The sequence below is a fragment of the Herpailurus yagouaroundi genome, unplaced genomic scaffold, assembly GCF_014898765.1.
Source record: "Herpailurus yagouaroundi ecotype Mexico unplaced genomic scaffold, PumYag 188, whole genome shotgun sequence".
NCBI classification, from domain to species: Eukaryota; Metazoa; Chordata; class Mammalia; order Carnivora; family Felidae; genus Herpailurus; species Herpailurus yagouaroundi.
In genome coordinates, this window is record NW_024412419.1 from 11,583,136 (window position 1) to 11,601,199 (window position 18,064).

The following is an 18,064-nucleotide window of genomic DNA, read 5'->3' on the forward strand; positions in this document are numbered from 1 at the left end:
GCCTGCTTGGGATTCTCTCTCCCCCCGGGCCCCCCCCCCCCGCCCCTCCCCTGCTCATGCTGTCTCTCTCAAAATAAACATTTTTTTTTAAAGGGAATCATTAGAATGTACACTTTTCCTACAGTGTTGGGAATCCCTTACGGGGGACAGTAATACCTCTTCCCACCCCTAGGGCTGATGTCACCAGAAATGCTTTCTGAGAAACACTGTCCTGGGGGGCAGGGACTACACTGCCTCCACCTGCTCTTCCTGTCTGTGGGCCACCCTTGGCCTGTCCCAGATTCGCCCCAGCCTCGCCCATCCTCTCAAGAGACAGGGTGCTGGGGCCACACAGGCACCTGCTGGAACATTCTGTGTCAACATTCTGCTATGCACCCGGAGAGCAGCCAGGACTGGGCCACACAGGAGGAGAGGCAGGACGGCAGAGCTCTGCTCTCACTCTGCCCTGGGTTCGTCGGGAACTGGCTTTATTAACAGGAAAAAAGAAGCAGTTCGTTATTGACCGGCCCTAGTCATTTGCTGCCCCTTGCTCTCACTCACAGGACGCCCCTCTCGACCCTGACGGTGAGCAGGGGAGGCCTTCGAGGGCCTGCGCGGACAAGGCAGACACTATTGATCCTCAAGTCTTTTGCTATCGCTGGTTCTCGGCCTGAGGCAGTCATTAATCAGGAATTTTGCGGGCAGCTGGACCAGCACGAGTTTATCAATGAAGTTCACCGTGGAAACTCCTGCAGAAGTTTCCATGTAGACCAGACGTGGGTTTATGCTCGGCCACTGTCGTCATTAAAGGACATGGAGAGGGGTGCCTGGGTGGCTCAGCCGGTTAAGCATCCGACTTCAGCTCACATCATGATCTCACGGTCCGTGGGTTCGAGCCCTGCGTCGGGCTCTGCGCTGACAGCTCAGAACCTGGAGCCTGCTTGGGATTCTGTGTCTCCCTCTCTCTCTGCCCCTACCCCACCCACACTCTGTGTCTATCTCAAGAATAAGATAAATATTTTTTTTTTTTTAATTAAAAAAAAAATGAGGGGCGCCTGGGTGGCGCAGTCGGTTAAGCGTCCGACTTCAGCCAGGTCACGATCTCGCGGTCCGTGAGTTCGAGCCCCGCATCGGGCTCTGGGCTGATGGCTCGGAGCCTGGGGCCTGTTTCCGATTCTGTGTCTCCCTCTCTCTCTGCCCCTCCCCCGTTCATGCTCTGTCTCTCTCTGTCCCAAAAAAATAAATAAACGTTGAAAAAAAAAAAATTTTTAAAAAATAAAAAAAAAAAAAAAATGAAGGACATAGAGAGCCCCACGTGCCCCCCACTGCCCGTTTTTGTAACCAGGTTGCCACATGGTGTCTGGCTGGCGGAGGGAGGGGGGAGTCAGATGCTCTCTCAGTTCCAGGCCCTACTGTCAGGAAGACCTGGCGGCTCTGCTCCAACGACGTGGGGACTCCTGTGCCGCCACATAGAGCTCATCGCCCTGCAGGAGGGACTGCGTGGAGAGGCCACGTGGAGCGGCCACAGAGACCACAGAGAGCGGCACCGCATCCCACCAAGCCCAGCCTTCCAGCCTTCCCAGCCAAGGCGCCAGACGATGAAGAAGCCAGCTGGGTTGTACGGGTCCCCACAGACATCACGTGGGACAGAGGTGAGCCAGCCCCACCCTGCCCGATCCAGTTGCTGTCCCACAGGAGCCCGAGAGTAATGAACGTGATCACTTTCGGCCACTGCATTCTGGAGTTGCCTGTGAGGCAGCCGTAAATAACTACAATGGAGAGCAAGCCAAAGGTTACAGACTTTGGAGTCAGGATCCCAGAGCCAAAGGGCGAGCCAGCCGGAGGGGGTGGGGTCAGCAGAGGGGAAGGCTGAAGACCCAACGGGCCCAGAAAGGGACACGTCACAGAGGGGCTCAGACTCAGCCCAGACAAGTGCTCTGTGTCTTCTGTTTCTTTTAAAGTTTACGTATTTATTTTGTGAGAAAGAGAGAGCACGAGCACGGGAGAGGGGCAGAGAGACAGGGAGGAGAAAATCCCAAGCAGGCTCCGCGCCCAGTGTGGAGCTCGACGTGGGGCTCAATCTCACAACAGATCACAACCTGAGTCGAAATCAAGCATCAGACACTTAACCAACTGAGCCACCCAGGAATCCCAAAAGTGCTCTGTGCTTCTGGCCGAGCCTGGGGTCTGCAGCAGGCAGAGAAGGGAGGAGCAGGGTCTTAGGTCTGGTCACGTCTCGTGGCCTCATGGAGGAGTTGGCCACACCCGGCACGGAGTCCCTGCCGTCTAAAGAAACCCACGCTCCCGCACTCTCAGCGTCTCGGCATGAAACCTCACGCACACACATGCTATCAGAGATCCTCACCCCAATCTTTTGTGGCCATTTTATGGCTTAAGAAATGGAGGCTCAACTGTAAGTGACAACCTGGAGGCATCAGACAGTGCACAGAGCTGGTAGGACTCCGGCCGGAGTCCTGGATGCGGGACATGTGGAACGTCCCCTGTCATCGCTGGGCAAAGGAGGTGAGGTCACTGCTCATCACTTCTTCCCCTGGATGTGGGCCTGAAGGGCACACACTGGAAGTCCAACCTTCCCTTTCTTAAAATAGCTAACACTGGCACCATGGGTTTGGCCCCCAGCTCACCCCTGACCCGCTATTGGAACCCTGGACCACTTATCTGAACTTTCTGGGCCTTTGTTTCCTCCTGAGTCAACACGGATGTCCATAGTATTTACCTCATAAGGTGGTTTCAAGGATTAATTGGGTGAATATTTGTAAAATACTTGTAGCAGTGTCTGGGCAGAGCAAATGTTGTGTGTTTGTTAAACAGGTAACGGTTGAGAGAGTCCTGGTAGCGACTACATTCTAGAGAGAATGTAGCCTCCAAGGTGAGGCAGGGACCCCTACAAGCAGCGTGCAAAGGGTGTGGTATGGACCACCGTGGTCCAGCTCAACCTGAACCAGCTGTGGGGTGTCCCAGGTCCAAGGAAAGGGCTCAGGTATAAAGGAGCTGAAAGTGGGGGGAACCTGCTCTTCCCTGGTCTGCTTGTTTACACCAAAGGTCAAGTGCAGGGTTCCATCAGCCATTGGGAGCAAGTGCACAGTTGGGCCTCCGTGGCCCTTCCTGTGAATGAGGTCGGAGAACCCAGGACAAGCCTCCAGCCCCACTCTCTGTGGAAGGTGGGGTAGCCAGAATACATTTTCCTCCGTGCCGTCTTCCCCACAAAAACTGTGATGTGCACTACCATGGGGTTCTCTAAAGTCTTCAAGAAATGCAAGAATACGATAAGCAGGACAGAGCAAACAAGTGCTGAGCACTTAATATGGAGACTGTGCATCCAGTTCGTGTGCATTACCTCCTTTCTTCTCCACCATAATCCTATGGGGTCAAGACCATTATTATCCAGATGTTTTGTTGTTTTTTTTACAGACGAGAAAGCTAAAACTTAGGATAAGTGACCTGCCCAAGGTCTTGAAGCTAATACCAGGGCTGTTACTAAACTCTGCTTTGAAGTTGGTACTTCGACCCACCACGTTACATCATTATTGGTGATCAAAAGGATAATATCAACAGCAAAAACTACTGGGATTTTAGAAGCCATGTCTATATGATATGGCAGAGCTGCCTGAGGGTAAGTGCACTTGGCTGTGGAAAGGGCTGGGACTCAGGAAACAAAGGGACCTTGATTGAAAATACAGGCTGCCCCTACAAAAGCTCTCTTCAGGGCCTTTAACAGCGGCAGAACTGAGCACCTGCGGGGTTCCCGGTGCTCGAAGCCCTACACCATTCATCCACACACCTCTGCGCATAGAAGTCACCGCCCCTTTTGCAGCAGAGGAAACTAACAAAAAGGTCACCAGCCAGGAAGTGGCTGGGCTGGGGCAGGAATGCAGGAAGTCTGTGCCCCGCCCCCACACACCTCCAGCCCATAGCTCTCTCTGGTCTGCCAGCTACCCATGAGGAGGGAGGGCAGGGCTCAACTGTTTCTGGAGGTCCTGATGACCAAAAATGTTTAGAACCCAATGTGGGGCTTTAGGTGGGCAAGTTTGAAGGACAGCCTGTCAGCCAACCGAGCTCCAATCTATGCCTCCTAAAATCTGAAGGCCCTCGGTCCCACCCGCGACACCAGAAGCTAACAGAGGCTGACCATGAACATGTTTCTTTTCTCACTTCAACCAGCAAGTGCCTGTTCCATGTCAGGGTGTTGGTTGGTAAACATTCTTGGCCACATTCAACGCCCACCACACACCGTCAACGTGGATATATTTGTATCCTCATTTTAAAGCCAAAGAAACTGATGTTTAGAGATGTAAGTGACATACTCACGCCTGTTCCACTCCTCCCTCGCATTCTTTCTACTCTAGGTGTGTCCGAGGGATAGGAAAGGGTGGGTTAATCCTGCCCAACCACCTGAGGTAGAAAGCTGCTATATTCTTACTTTTCAGGTAAGGCAAGCGAGGCTCAGTGAGGTCCAGGGCTCCTAAAAGCCCCCAGAGGTGAAGTGAAGGATTTAGGATTTGACCCTGAACTGTCATCTGACGGTTTGACCCTCATTTGACCGTCATTTGACCTTGATTCCCTCTGCATCATCCCCTTCGAGGGCAGGGACCTGGCTTGTCCCCCTTTGGCACTCCACGCGCCAATGTGCCCTACACAGAAAGAGGATGGAACCCGGGAAAGACAAGAAGGAATGGGCACTGGGCAGGGATGTGTGACACGGTGAACAAAACGTGTGAGGAATATCAGGCAGCCCACAGCTTCCGCCTCGCCGCCACGCTGGGGGCCACTAAGGCACCCCTGAGCTTTGCTTTGCTTCCACAAGAGGTATCTCTGGGCCCCGGCCTTTCTCTCCGCACGTAACCTTTCCCCCAGTAGGATGCCTTTTGCCACTGTCCAACGGCCTATTCCCAGCTCTCCTCAACCTCTTTCATTCCTTTTTGGCTTCCACAACATCTATGTTTCACTCAGCCAATAATTTTGCTCAATATCTAATTCATCTTCTGTCTTGATAGAAAGCCAAATGGGGACGAGATACAATTATTTGTGGATTTCCAGCCAGCCCATATGTCTACCAGCCTGAGGGTCGGGTTTTCCTCGCGGGCAATCTTTGTTTTTCGTGGAATTACATTCTGAGACAGTGGCCTGCTTTGACATCCTAAAGGACAGGGAGGACACATCTTTCATCTCTCGGTGCCTCGTAGCCACGGCGCTTAAAGCCCTTCTGTAGCCAGAGTCTGCGGCCCGCCGCTGTCGCCACGACCAAGGCGAGAGAGGAGTGTGCCCGGGGGACGGTCGAGGGAGCAGCGGGCAGAGTGTCACGTGAGCCACGGCTGATGTGGGGATTCCTCTCCTCACGCTAGCAAAGGTGGGAAAGGCCGGAAAAGGTTTCAGGTGCACGCGAAAGCATTTCTTTCGTCTACGGAAGTGAGCAGCAAACCAGGAAGTGTAGCTAGCCACGCGACTTCGCCACCATAGACATGCAGGTATGTTTATATCGTGTGACAGCGACTGCAGGTATATCAAAAGATTGTTCACGCACGTGACTACTTCAAGCTGGCGGGAGTTATTACATCTAAACCAGATCGTGCTATTAAGTTTGTTAGTAGAAGCACAAATAGGACTAGATCACAAATTGAGGATTTAAAAGGTTTTCTCTCTAGCGTTTCAACATAATCAAACATTATTTATGTCTCACTCTCTGTAATCCTACATAGTGTTTTATTTTGTGCATCAGGAGACGCTACTTGGAGAAGGGGATCCGCAGGCTTCCTTGGACCACCAAAGGGGCCCACGGCGCATCAGTGGTTAAGATCTTCTGTTCCAAGGGAAGACCGAAGCTCTTCTACCCCCTCTCCAATGGGACGTAGAGAAAGAAAAAGCAGGAGAGAAAACAGAAGGAGGAAGTGAAGGAGAAGGAAGAGGGCTGGAAATGGTACCAAAGGAATCCAGAGGACCAAGAAAGAAAGCACATTTGGAGCTGTACAAAACCATTCTAAGAACATAGCAAAAACGACTCGGTGAAGGAAGGAGAGATTTAAAATAAAGAATCTGAAAATACATCTTAAAACTCTACACTCGAGTATCTACTGCAAGACAAACACTGAAATGAAGAACCAAACACCCAGAGGACCCCGCTCTTGTTCCAGGGACTCCTAGAACGGCTTCTGCCTGAACCTGCTGAGGCCAAGGCCAGAAGGAGGAAAGTTCTGGGTTCTTCATGGGATCCTCCTGTGGAATGATAGGACCGAACGCCTTCTCCCCGGCCGCAAGCAGCAGAGGATATAATCTGGCCGATGAGCTCCCGGATGACGCCGAGCTCCAGCTCAGTCCTCAGGGCAGAAGTGGAGTCCCCCTGTGACTTTCTACGGGGATGGCCCAAAGCAGGCGCCACCACTGAGGCAGGGGTGGGGCGGGGCCGTGGGCTGTCGTCCCGGCCACACAGGTTCCGGGTCAGAGCAGCTACTGGACCAGCACCCTGCCCTCTCTGTTTCCCCTTCAGTGTTTGCGTCAGATCAGACACAGCCTTCCAACACCGATGTAGCCGAGGGGGCTCCTGGGACCCACGCCCCTATGCCCTGCTTTCTAGCATCGTCCCCCACCCCTTTCACCAAGGGAAGGAGGTGGAGAGAGACCTGGCCGGAGATCGGGCTCCCCGGAAGCAGACCCTGACAGCAGGTGAGGGGTGAGGGGGACCACAGACAAGCGAAGGTGGGCAGAGGACTGTTTTCAAGGCAGCCACTTCCGGGGGGGCGCAGCGCTCAATCCCACTGCGGGAAGTCTGCAGGCCCGTAAGCAACCCGCAACTCAGTTACCCCGCAAGGAGCCAGGGAGCTGGGGTACAGATGCCCCACATCCCCCCAGGGCCTGGCTGAGGGCTGACAAGGTGGCAGTGATGATGGTGATTGAGTCTCTAGCAGCAGCAAGAGAAAATCTACCCGCCTAAAAACGCAGGTGCTGGCATCTGGAAGCCAGCTGGTCAGCACTTGAGGAGGGACAGGGTAGAGGACGGCGGGGCCCCAGCAACAGGGCTCCGGGGCTGAGATTTATTGAGCTCTTGTTAGATACACACTCTCCCGAGTATTCTACACACTTTTCTTTTCATCACGTCCCCGGAGGATGAGCACAACTGGCTCCACTTTACAAAGGAGGAGTCGGGGGCTCCCTGCTCTGTGTCCAAGGTCGACCAGCCTGTAACATGCAAAACTCAGAACTGACCACAGGCTTGTTTGGCTAGAATTCAGCTCCTTGATTTTTCTGTCTGCGTCTCAGAAGGCCCTGCGGCAGGGCCGGCTTCCTGGGCATGTGACCTGCGCGTTCACACAGGGCTCTGGGCTCCGAAGGGTCCCCTGCTTGGTTCTGGGCTCTGCAATTTCACCCTCTTCAAACTACTTTTTGAACAAGGGGGCCTGCATTTCCGTTTTGCGTTGGGCCACAAATGACACAGCAGGTCCTGACTCAAGGCCGTGCCCACCCAGGCTCTAATTTCTCTAAGAAACGCATCTCAAACCCTTAGCCACTCAAAACCTGACTGCCTCGACAGAAATTGAAAAATCCCCATCATATGGATGATAATCTTCCTCCCCAAAGTTACACCGAGAATTAACAGGTGATAATGGTTTAACAGCACACTCCCAGCAACAAAGACAGGCCAAATTATTTCTCAATGGCCCTGGCTGTTTCTTTAATCTTCTCACTTCTTCTCTCTGTCGTGGCACAGCAGTTAATAACTTGCAATAAATCCAAGCAGCTGTGACTTGAAAGCTACTGAGGCCCAACCAAAAAACAGATCTATATTTTCTTTGAGGGGTGGCATCTAGGTTACCTGGGCCCAGCAAGGATTCCTCGATATTAAGGCTGTTCTTTTAAGACCCACACCGACATCTCTACAGTCTCACCCAGGGACTTGTATTTTTCCTTTTAATCACCTGCACCCACCCTTCTCCTCTAACCTTTCCAGCAGGCTTGCTCTTTAAAGCTCAGTGGCTGGATTATCAGACAGCGGTGATCACAAACGTGGCGTCGAGGGCAACAGTCGCAAAGCCTGAAGATGTTGGTCCCCCCAAAGACCGTGTTCGAGTCCCATTCTAGGGCTGCAGCCATCGCCCGGGGTACCTGGACACCGACATGCACAATGTTGTGTGACTCCAGAGGATTTACTGAGGCCAAGAAGGCATCACGTACACCTCTGCGATTACAATTTCCCCATCTAGCGAAGCCCTCTCTACTTGTTTCTTAACATTTATATATTTTCGAGAGACAGAGAGAAACAGAGCATGAGCAGGGAAGGGGAAGAGAGAGGAGGAGACACAGAATGAGAAGCAGGCTCCAGGCTCCGAGCTGTCGGCACAGAGCCTGACGTGGGGCTCAAACTCACAAACTTCGAGATCATGCCCTGAGCTGAAGTCGGATGCTTAACCGGCTGAGCCACCCAGGCGCCCCAGCCCTCTCTACTTACAGACTATGTGATACAAGCCAAGTCTGAATTACTCCCGTCTGCCTGGCAGAGTGTATAAACGGGCCCCTTTATTCCCTCCAGCCGAACCCCGGAGAACACGAAAGGGCATTCCCAAGGGACCACAGGCCCAGTCTCTCATCCCAGTTCCAACATCAAAAAAGCTCAGAAAACTAAGTTTTTCTCGACTTATTTGGATTATCAGACAGCAGTGATCACAAACGTGGCGTTATTTGATCAAAACCTGTCCTGAACGTGACTGCAGCCGATACTGTCTTTAAAGATCTGTTTATAAGGAATATTCCCACTTTCGCAGCAGAAGTATTAACGGTTTGACTACAAGGTCCCACCCCAGACCTCCAGGGCTATTCCATGATACAGAACACAAGCACCATGTAGGGGTCCAAGATCCGAAAATTCCAAGTTCCACACCACATGCATTTCCTGGGGTTCGGCTAAACCCTTAACACAGCAACCACAGGGCACTCAGAGCTCAGGGCATCCTGTCAGGCAGTCTCTCGTCCGAGAGAAGGGATGAGACACATTGCTGCTGGGGAACTTCCCTGGTGGCATCTCAGACTGGCCCTGCACTCAGAAGGCTGGATACGGAGGGCAAGGAGATCTGGGAAACAGAGGCAGGTCCCCGCTGGTAGGTCAAAGGTTCAAGAAGCGAGGAAACTTACATCCAAGGCTTGTCTTGGGCACCACGGGACTCTGCGCCTGCCTAAGTCTTAAAGCGTATAGAGGGGCCTCTGGGTGGCTCAGTCAGTTAAGCAGCCAACTCCTGATCTCAGCTCAGGTCATGAGCTCACGGTCTGTGAGCTCGAGCCCCGCATTGGTCTACCCACTGCCAGTGCCTGGAATTCTCTCTCTTTCTCTCTCTACCCCTCCCCCATTCATGCTGTCTCTGTCTCTTTCAAAATAAACAAACTTAAAAAAAAAAAAAGTGTAGAGTTCAGCCATGTACAATGTCCAGATGGCCACCTTGCTCTCTCAAGGCTGCATCTGTGAAATCGCTCTGCTGTGGGAACGCTGGATGAAATACACAGGGAAGGGGGCAGGAGTCTCCGATTGCCCGGGGCCATCTCGCAGGTCACCCTGTGGTCATGTCCCCCGGATGACCTCTACCCCGACACACACGCATCAATGAAGTATACAAAGTAGGACACCATCATTTCTGGTTTGGGGTGGGGGAGGGGGAGTGCTTCATGGAGGAAATATAACGGGACCAGGAGATGGCCTGGGAAGGGGAAAGTCATTCCCAACCAGGCAAAGGCATGGAGGCCGGAAGCTGTGAGGAGATGTGGGACGAGGGAGGTCACTTTCAGAGAAGCCAAAGGTCTAAGGGAGAATAGGAAATAAAGCCGGAACGCCCACATGGGGGTGGGGCGCTTGAATGCCACACTGAGGCCAAGCTTGGCAGGGCCACTGGGGCCGTTTTCGGGAAATTAAATCCTGGCAAGGCTGCAAAGAGCCCAGAGTGGCCGAGTGGCCAGGAGGCAGCTTCTGGAATCCCATGGAAAAATGACTAAGCCGTGGCCCAGGCCGTGGCTGGCTGTTGGGGTCAGGGGGAGCACACGCTGGAAAGACGATAGACGGCCTAAGCGAAAGGGGCCTGGGAAACATGGGCAACCCCGGGTCTCGGGCCACAGGAGCCGGACATTTGTGCCGCAGCTGGGTGGGCCAAGGCACCCACGGGTGGGCGCCACTCCCCTCGTCATGAGCTCATGACTGGTGCACCTGTGGCGACCCCGCCGGCTGCACCCGTCAGGGCTCAGTACCATCAGCAAGGCTTTTCTTCATTTGTATTTCTCTCCCGACTTAGCCAGTGAGGCCTAATTATTTAAATCTCAATTAATCTCCGTAAGGGTTCTTGCATGAGAAGTTTGTTTAATTACCTCCTTTAAACTCCCTGTTGCACATGGCCTTGTTTGGCTTATTGATCACTCGGCCTCCACACTTCTCCCTCGGGGCTGGCAGCTCAGTAGCTCAGAGGACATTCTTCAGCAGCACATCCGCGGGTTACCGAGCTCTTCCTGTTACTGCCCAGGGTGCACCCCGACGGAGGACGGGGCTCGGGACAGCCATGTGGTAGAAAACGAGGTGGAGGGGCGCCCGGGGGGCTCAGTCAGTTGAGAGTCCGACTTCAGCTTAGGTCATGATCTCGCGGTTCGGTTTGTGAGTTCGAGCCCCGCACTGGGCTCGCTGCTGTCACCCTGTCAGTACAGAGCCCGTTTCAGATCCTCTGTCCCCCTCTCTCTGCTCCTCCCCTGCTTGCCCTCTCCCAAAAATAAATATTAGAGAAAAAAGAAAAGGAGGTAAGAGTCTCACCAGCAAAGGCCCCCACCTCCTGTAGCCACGAGCATCTCTGGCCAGCGCCAATGATCCATGCGAGGCATTCCACGCCCCCTCATGCTGGCCAGACATAGGTCCACCCTGTGTCTGTGCCCCCACGGACTCTCCCCACCACTCGGTGTGCTGCCTACCCTTTGCCCATGCGAATCCCTCCCTTCCTCCAGGGCCCCATTCATGCCCTACCAGCTCCAAAAGACCTCTCCTGCACACCCGCCTTCCCGTCACCTCCGTGTTCCCAGAGCCTTGCTCAGCACCTGGACGGGCAAAGGGACCCCTGCTCCTTGGAGCTCTTGTTATGGACTGAATGCGTGTGCCCCTCCCCCCATTCACCTGTTCAAACTCTGATCTGATGGTATAGGAGGTGGCTGCATGTCTACACAAGTCTGCCCTCTAACACTCAGGCCAGACTGCAGCATGCATGTCCAGAAGCTCCGAGAGATGAGTTCAGGAAGCCACTTCTGCCCTCTCACATGAAGGGGGCAAAGGCGGGGGGGGGGGGGGCGGGGAGGAGGAACTCAACACTGAGCTCCCCAGGCAACAGGGAGCTTCTGAGGAATCTGAGGAGAGGGGACAAGGAGATTTGCATGCAGCAGGTTACAAAACAGTATGGCTGGGACCATCCCATTTTTTTGGTAGAAGTGTGTGTGTGTGTGTGTGTGTGTGCGCGCGGGTGTGCGCGCATGTGTCTTGGTTAGCTGAATTCTAAAAATCAGCATATATAACTTTCACAACAGAGAGTGAAACAAATTCACTTCCTTTTCCAGCAGGTGCTATGTGCCTTTTTGAATGACTGCTGTTAAGAGCACAGAGTACCGGTTAGAAGAGACTTTCAGACTCGTCAACAAGATGTGCGTGTGATTTGAGCAAATCTTCCGCAGAATTGTGAGAAAACCACCTCCACACCCACCCCTCTGCCCACCTCCACACACCCCCCCCTCTGCCCACCTCCACACCTAAACCTCTACCCACCTCCACACCCAGGCTCTACTCTTTATCATGCACATATGCAACATTCCTCTCCATGTCTCTCTCTTTCTCTGTTATGTACTGAATGTGTCCGCCCTCCCCCCACCCCCGCCCCAAATTTAAATGTTGAAATCCTAACCCTCAGAGCTGATGGCAGGAGGAGGTGTGGCCTTTGGGAGGTAATTTAGGTCACGCCTCCTACTACCATTACCAATTTAGGTAATGAGGGGGAGCCCTCAGGAATGGGATCAGTGTCCTTTAAAAAGGGACCTCAGGGAGCTCTTTTGCCTTCTGTCTGCCCCACGAGGACACAACGAAATGCGGGCAGTCTGTGACCTGCAAGAGGGTTCTACTGGAACCTCTTGTCATAGCAACCCTCCCTGACTCTCGCTAGGACTCTGGCTCTCCCCCTCACACGCACACATCACATGTGCACACGCAAATCTCTAAGGTCCAAGAAGAGAATGTCCTAGAAGATCAATATTCAGACCATCTCAAAAACAAGAATGGAGCACCTGAATGCAAGGATCCTGACTTCCGCTGGAGGCAGACGTGCCTGGGAAGCAGACGGATGGAGACATAAACACCGTGTTACCTGTTGGACTCCAGGCTCACCTGGGGCTCAGAACTGGGGGGGCTCTTCACTCTTTCATTCAAGTTTCCCCACCCCAGATCACACTGATGACACTACTTAAATCATTTGCTTCTTTATGGCTTTTATATCTACCCCCTTTTTCTAATAGTCTATTTAAAGCTGGAAAATGAACCTCATTTTTTCTAAATGTAATTTGAGCAAATTTGCATGATACACGCAGTAACAAGTGGGTCCTGAATTATGTATGATCCTTCTAATGGGCCGGAGCTTGTTGGGAATGTGTGATCTTATAAACTACTGGGTTTGCTTTTTATGGCAAATTGAACACCATTCCCCCCCTCTTGCTTTACATATTCTCCTAATTAGGGGAGATAAAATAGATTTTAGACCTGAAAAAAGTGATTTCTTTCCAAGAGCCTACATTTGTATGGAAAATTAAGCTCATTGCAGTCAGCTGCACCCTCTAATTTAGAGCTGTTGTCAGCATAAAGGATAATCATAAAAGATTTCCCCATCAGGAGCTCTTACGTAGTCGAGATCCTAAGGTGACATTTTCAAGTTAAGTAGGGGACCGTGAGCTGTGCTCCTGCGGGCGGCCTCAGAGACTTTGGGATGGGACTTGGATTTCACTAAGGAGGATCGATTTAAAGTTGTTCTACATGTGGCTTGTCTATTCCTCAGGAAGCAGAGTTAAGTTTGAAATTAATAACGATTGCTGCCCCTTATTGAACGCTGACAGCATGCCAGGAGAGGCGCTAACTGCTTTTGTGCTGTGGTCTTGGACAGGAGGCGGTTCGTTGATGGCACAAGGCCACTCAGCAGTGACGGAGAACCCCTGCTAGGGATTCCAGGGGATTCTGGAGTTGCAGTGGCCTTTCTTGCCCTTCTGTACAGGGGGAGAAGTGGGGTGGGTGAGGGTGGAGGGTGTGAAGAGGTGCGGGCACGGTGGGTGGAGGAAAGTCTATAATTATCCCGAAGTATTGCGTCATCATGAGCCTGGTAGTGGGGTCACTTCTTTCCGCTTTCACCCCAAACAGGAAGACATTCTTTCAGAGACTTTAAAATCCCTTCCCCTCGCTACAGGCTATCAACACACCCACCCTTTGGAGAGACCACATACCGGCTGACTGGGTTCAAGAGAGAAAGCTCCAGAACCCACCACCATTCTCAGGGTGAAAGAGGCACAAGCCTATCCTTTCCGGGGCCCATGGTGGGGGCCTGAAGGGAGAGGCTGACAGTCTGAAAGCAGTGGCTTAGCCTCCGGCCCCTCGAGAAGAGAGAGGAGGAAGAGGCCCCCTCCTGCAGCCTGCCTTTTCTGGCCTCGTTTTCAACCTGGGCAAGCCCTCCTGTCGGGGCGGCTGCCAGCGGGACTGTCTTCTCCTTCAGGAGGGACCCCATAACCACACAGATAGTCAACCCCAACAAGACAGTCACAGAACACAGTGATATCGGCCAGGGGGTGGCAAACTGTCTCTGGAAAGGGCCACATAGTAGATATTTTTGGCTCTGTGGGCCATACCACAACCGTTCAGGTGCACCACTGCAGCAGGAAAGCAGCCATAGACAATACGTAGATAAACCAGTGTGGCTGTGGTTCCAATAAAACTTTATTTATAAAAGGAGGTGGTGGGCCGGATTTGGCCCACGAGTCAACCCCTGGTCTAGACATCCTGCATGTCTCAATGGTAAATAACATCACACCGAGTATACTAATGATCTAGCCATGCTGTTTATGGCCTCTTCTCTAGTAATAGGTGAAAACCTGCCTGTCTTTCTGTGACACTTAGTATCTTGTCTTGATTGTCTGCTAAAAACTACTGTGAATAAGAACATTCATGTCCCCCGGGGCAAGCAACTCTTGCACGGAAGTCCATTCCACACTCAAGAGAGCCACGAAACATCATAAGATGTGAGAAAAACACACCAGCTTCTTAGAACACAGCTCTGACTCCTACAATTCCAAACAAAAGGACTTTTCTGAATCAAACATCTGCAGTCAGGTTAATGGCTCCTTCAGTTTTCCCCAAGAGCAAATGGAAGGAGGGTCTTCACTTTGCATTTCTGTAACAACCTGCAGAGATTTCTCCCGGGAATAAAAGCATCATCTTTGCACAGGGGAATTCACCTCTCTACCCCTGGGAGGGGGGGGAAAGTGTGCTCACAGCTATTCATCAGGATTCCAGAAGAAGTCTCAGGATTCTGATGCCGCTACCCTGACAGACAATAAATGGGCCCAGGCCCTGGGGCAGAGCATGGGCCAGATTTGGGGCTGGAGGAGGTCACATCTGAGCTAAGATTGGAGGGTAGGCAGCAGTTAGGCAGGTGAAGGGAGAGAGAGAAGAGAGGCTCAGGTAGGGGAAACAGCAGAGGCAATTTCTCTCCTTGAGGAGAAAAAGAGCCCAGAACCTTCTAGAATCTCAAATAGGTTCAGTGGGGCTTGAGGGAGGAACTCAAGGGTGGTTCTGAAGAGGTAATTAGGGGTTGGGTGATGCAGGCTGGTGAAAGTCGAGTTATATGATGTTGGGAAGAGGGTCTGTGAAGCATTTTAAGCAGAAAGGTGATGTCATCACATTTCGCTATGGAAAGAACAGCGATCAGAATTCATGGAGCATTCTGCTCTGCACCAGAACCTGCGCTCCGCTTTCCAAACACTATCCCGTTTATCCCTGGGAACAGCCTGGTGTAACGGCGAGGAGCACAGGGTCTAGAAGCCAATTCCGAGGCCACACACCAGCAAGAGAACCCCAGGCTCCTGGTTCTCCTCTAACCTCAGACCTCAGAACCGAGCTGTAGGCCTTTTGTCTTCAAAACAATAGTTAACAAATGAAGAGATCAGCCCCCCCCCCCCCCAATATTCAGAAGATGCTCATTTCGTGGCTAATTTCTTCAGACTCAGAATGCATCACTTTTGTGCAGTTGCTGAAAGAGACCCCATCAAATCATAAAGAGAATTTATTCTATAAAGAGTAGGATAATTAAGACACATTAGTTAGCTCAGCGTGAAACAAAGAAGCCACTCAAAGAAGTCACCTTTCCCTAGAAGAAAAAAGAGAAAGAGAAGGTAATCTTTTGTTTGCTCCCCTTTGCCTTCCAGATGCCAAACTTACTTTTCACATCTTAATTTTTCTGCTGATTTTTTGTTTGTTCTTGAAGGGTAGGAGGTGGGCGCTGTTTTTGCTCAAGTGCCCTGGCCTGGATTCCGGGAGCAAGGCCAGTGTGAGCTGCAAGACAATGAAGTAAGTTCTGCCTCTTTCGGAGGCTTCAACCACAGCATGACAATGACCCCAGCTGTGCCTCTCCAATTTACTTTTTTCCTCTGAAATGTCACAAACACAGGCCATTATCATCTTTTTAAAAAGTAAGAGGCTTTTTAAAACTACCAGAATGCTGGGGGTGGACAGCAGTAGGCAATGCTTGGAAAGAGAAGACAGAATGGAGATTGTGAGGGTGACTGAAGACCGTCTGATGTCACCAGCAGGCCTGGCCCTTCTGCCTTGACTTCCAGAAAGCTCAGAGCTTGACCCTGTGTGTAAGTAGTGTAGGTATGATTTTAAGATAGTAAGTGTGGTTTTAGTGTGAGTTGCTGTTTTACTTTCTGCCTGTATGTGTGGTTTTTGATCTTCTGTGTGGGGTGTGTGTATGTGTGTGTGCATGCCGTATGGAAAGCCCCCTCAAATCTTCTGTGGAATTAGGCAGGAAAGAGACATTTCAGAAACCAGAGAATCCTGCTGCGGTGACCATTTGTTAGCCCCATTTGTGAAACGGAAGCATGAGAGGAACCGTTCCCCGGAAACTGAGCAAGGGTCCTTGGCCCCCAAGCAGTCCTTCAGGACTAATAGCAGGGGTATTAGAGTGGATGCCAGCTTGTGTTTTACAAGCCACAATAAACCTGCTCTTCTTTTTTTCTTTTTTTAACATTTATTCATTTTTGAGAAACAGAGTGAGCAAGCAGAGGAGGGGCAGAGAAAGAGAGGGAGAGAGAATCCCAAGCAGGATCCACGCCATCAACACAGAGTCCAACGTGGGGCTCAAACCCACAAAGTATGAGATCATGACCTGAGCTGACATCTGACCTGAGTCAGACCCTTAACCGGCTGAGCCACTCAGGTGCCCCCCACCTGCCCTTCTTATAATGTCACTTTGACATTCTTCCCATGGAGAGGAGAGATCTGTTTCCCCTCCCGGAATCTGGTAGGTTTGTGGCTACGGTGGAAGGGACGCCATGTGGCTCCCGAGGTGAAGTCATGAAGGTGATATATGACTTATGTTCAGCTCATTTTTGGACACTTGTTCCTGGAACCTGGCCACCATGCTGTGAAGCCCAGGGAGCCGCATGGAGAGGCCACATGGAAGTGCCCTGACCCACAGCCCTCGCAGAGCTCCCACCAACAGCTAGCCTCCACGTGAGACGAGGGATGGGTTTCCAGATAATTCTACCTTCCAGCTGTCACATCACCCCAGTCTTCCAGTCTTCCCAGCTGGAGCCCCAGACAACATGGAGCAGAAACAGCCCTTCCTGCTATGACCTTTCCAAATACCTGACCACGGGATCCACGGGCGGAACACTCTGGGAGTTGTCTGACAATGCCTGTAACTGGCACACAGTGGAAGGGGAAGGGAGTGTGAAGTTTCTCAGCACTGTCGACAGTTACCACTTGGTGACCTCCAACAAGTCATTTCACCTCTAGGAGGCTCAGGGTTCTCATCTGCAAATGGGAATAATACCTCCCTCATGGGGACTTGTTCAGAATTTTGTATAGAAAATTTTGTACGGAAAATCATTTGATAGATATCAGGAAGCACTGTTCAAAGAGGAAGAATTATTATCTTTAAATTTCAGAAATGTCACCAGTAAGCCAAAGGCAAATTCAGCAGGAATCTTATATGACTGTGGGTGACAAGGCCGGATGGGGTCATTAGGACAGGGTGTCTCTGTCTCTCAACTTTTAACTGTGACCTAAAAGGTAGTCATGAGAATCCAGGAAGTGAAAGTGTACATGAAAAGCATTTAATGACATAGTCCTACTAACTAGCATTGTTTTGAGTATTAAGTTGTAGAACACGTTTACATTAAGGTTGAAAACAGAACATGTCTTAGGAAAGCCCACAAGTTTTCGCTTGTAGCCAGGAGTATACCCACCCCAGTGGGAGACTGGGGATTCTTCTCCAGGACAAATGTCCAGGGTCTGGCAATTTCGTAAGAGTTCAGTAAATGTGGACCATTGTTTCTGGTGCCATCTGACGTGGTTTTATTTCTGTGCAGAATATTTCTTTTGGAGGAAATCTCCCTCTTGGGGATTTCCTGGATCAATTGGCTAGCTCTTTTTTGGTCCTGATTTCTCCCTCCTCATTCCGTATTCCTTCCTCCTATTTCCTTATTTCCTCCCTCCTTATTTCTCTTTCTCACCCTCTCCCTCTGTAAGTCTCTCCAATTTGGAGGTTTGAGTTGGTACAACTCGCTATTGTGAAGTTCCCTCTCTTCAGACTCAGCTCCTGCTTGTAGAGTGTCTTCTCTGAGCTCAACACTCCCTCGCGTGCGGGCGCAGCGAATCCCGGTGACTGGCGAGGTAGGGATCGCTGCTCCCATTTTACAGATGAGAACAGAAAGGCTCAGAGAGACTTGTGGTTTCATCCAGAATATACCACGAGAGAGGCGTAGCTTGGATGGAAGCCCAGGCCTCTGACTTCACTGTTCTTTCCTCCCCGTTCCAGCT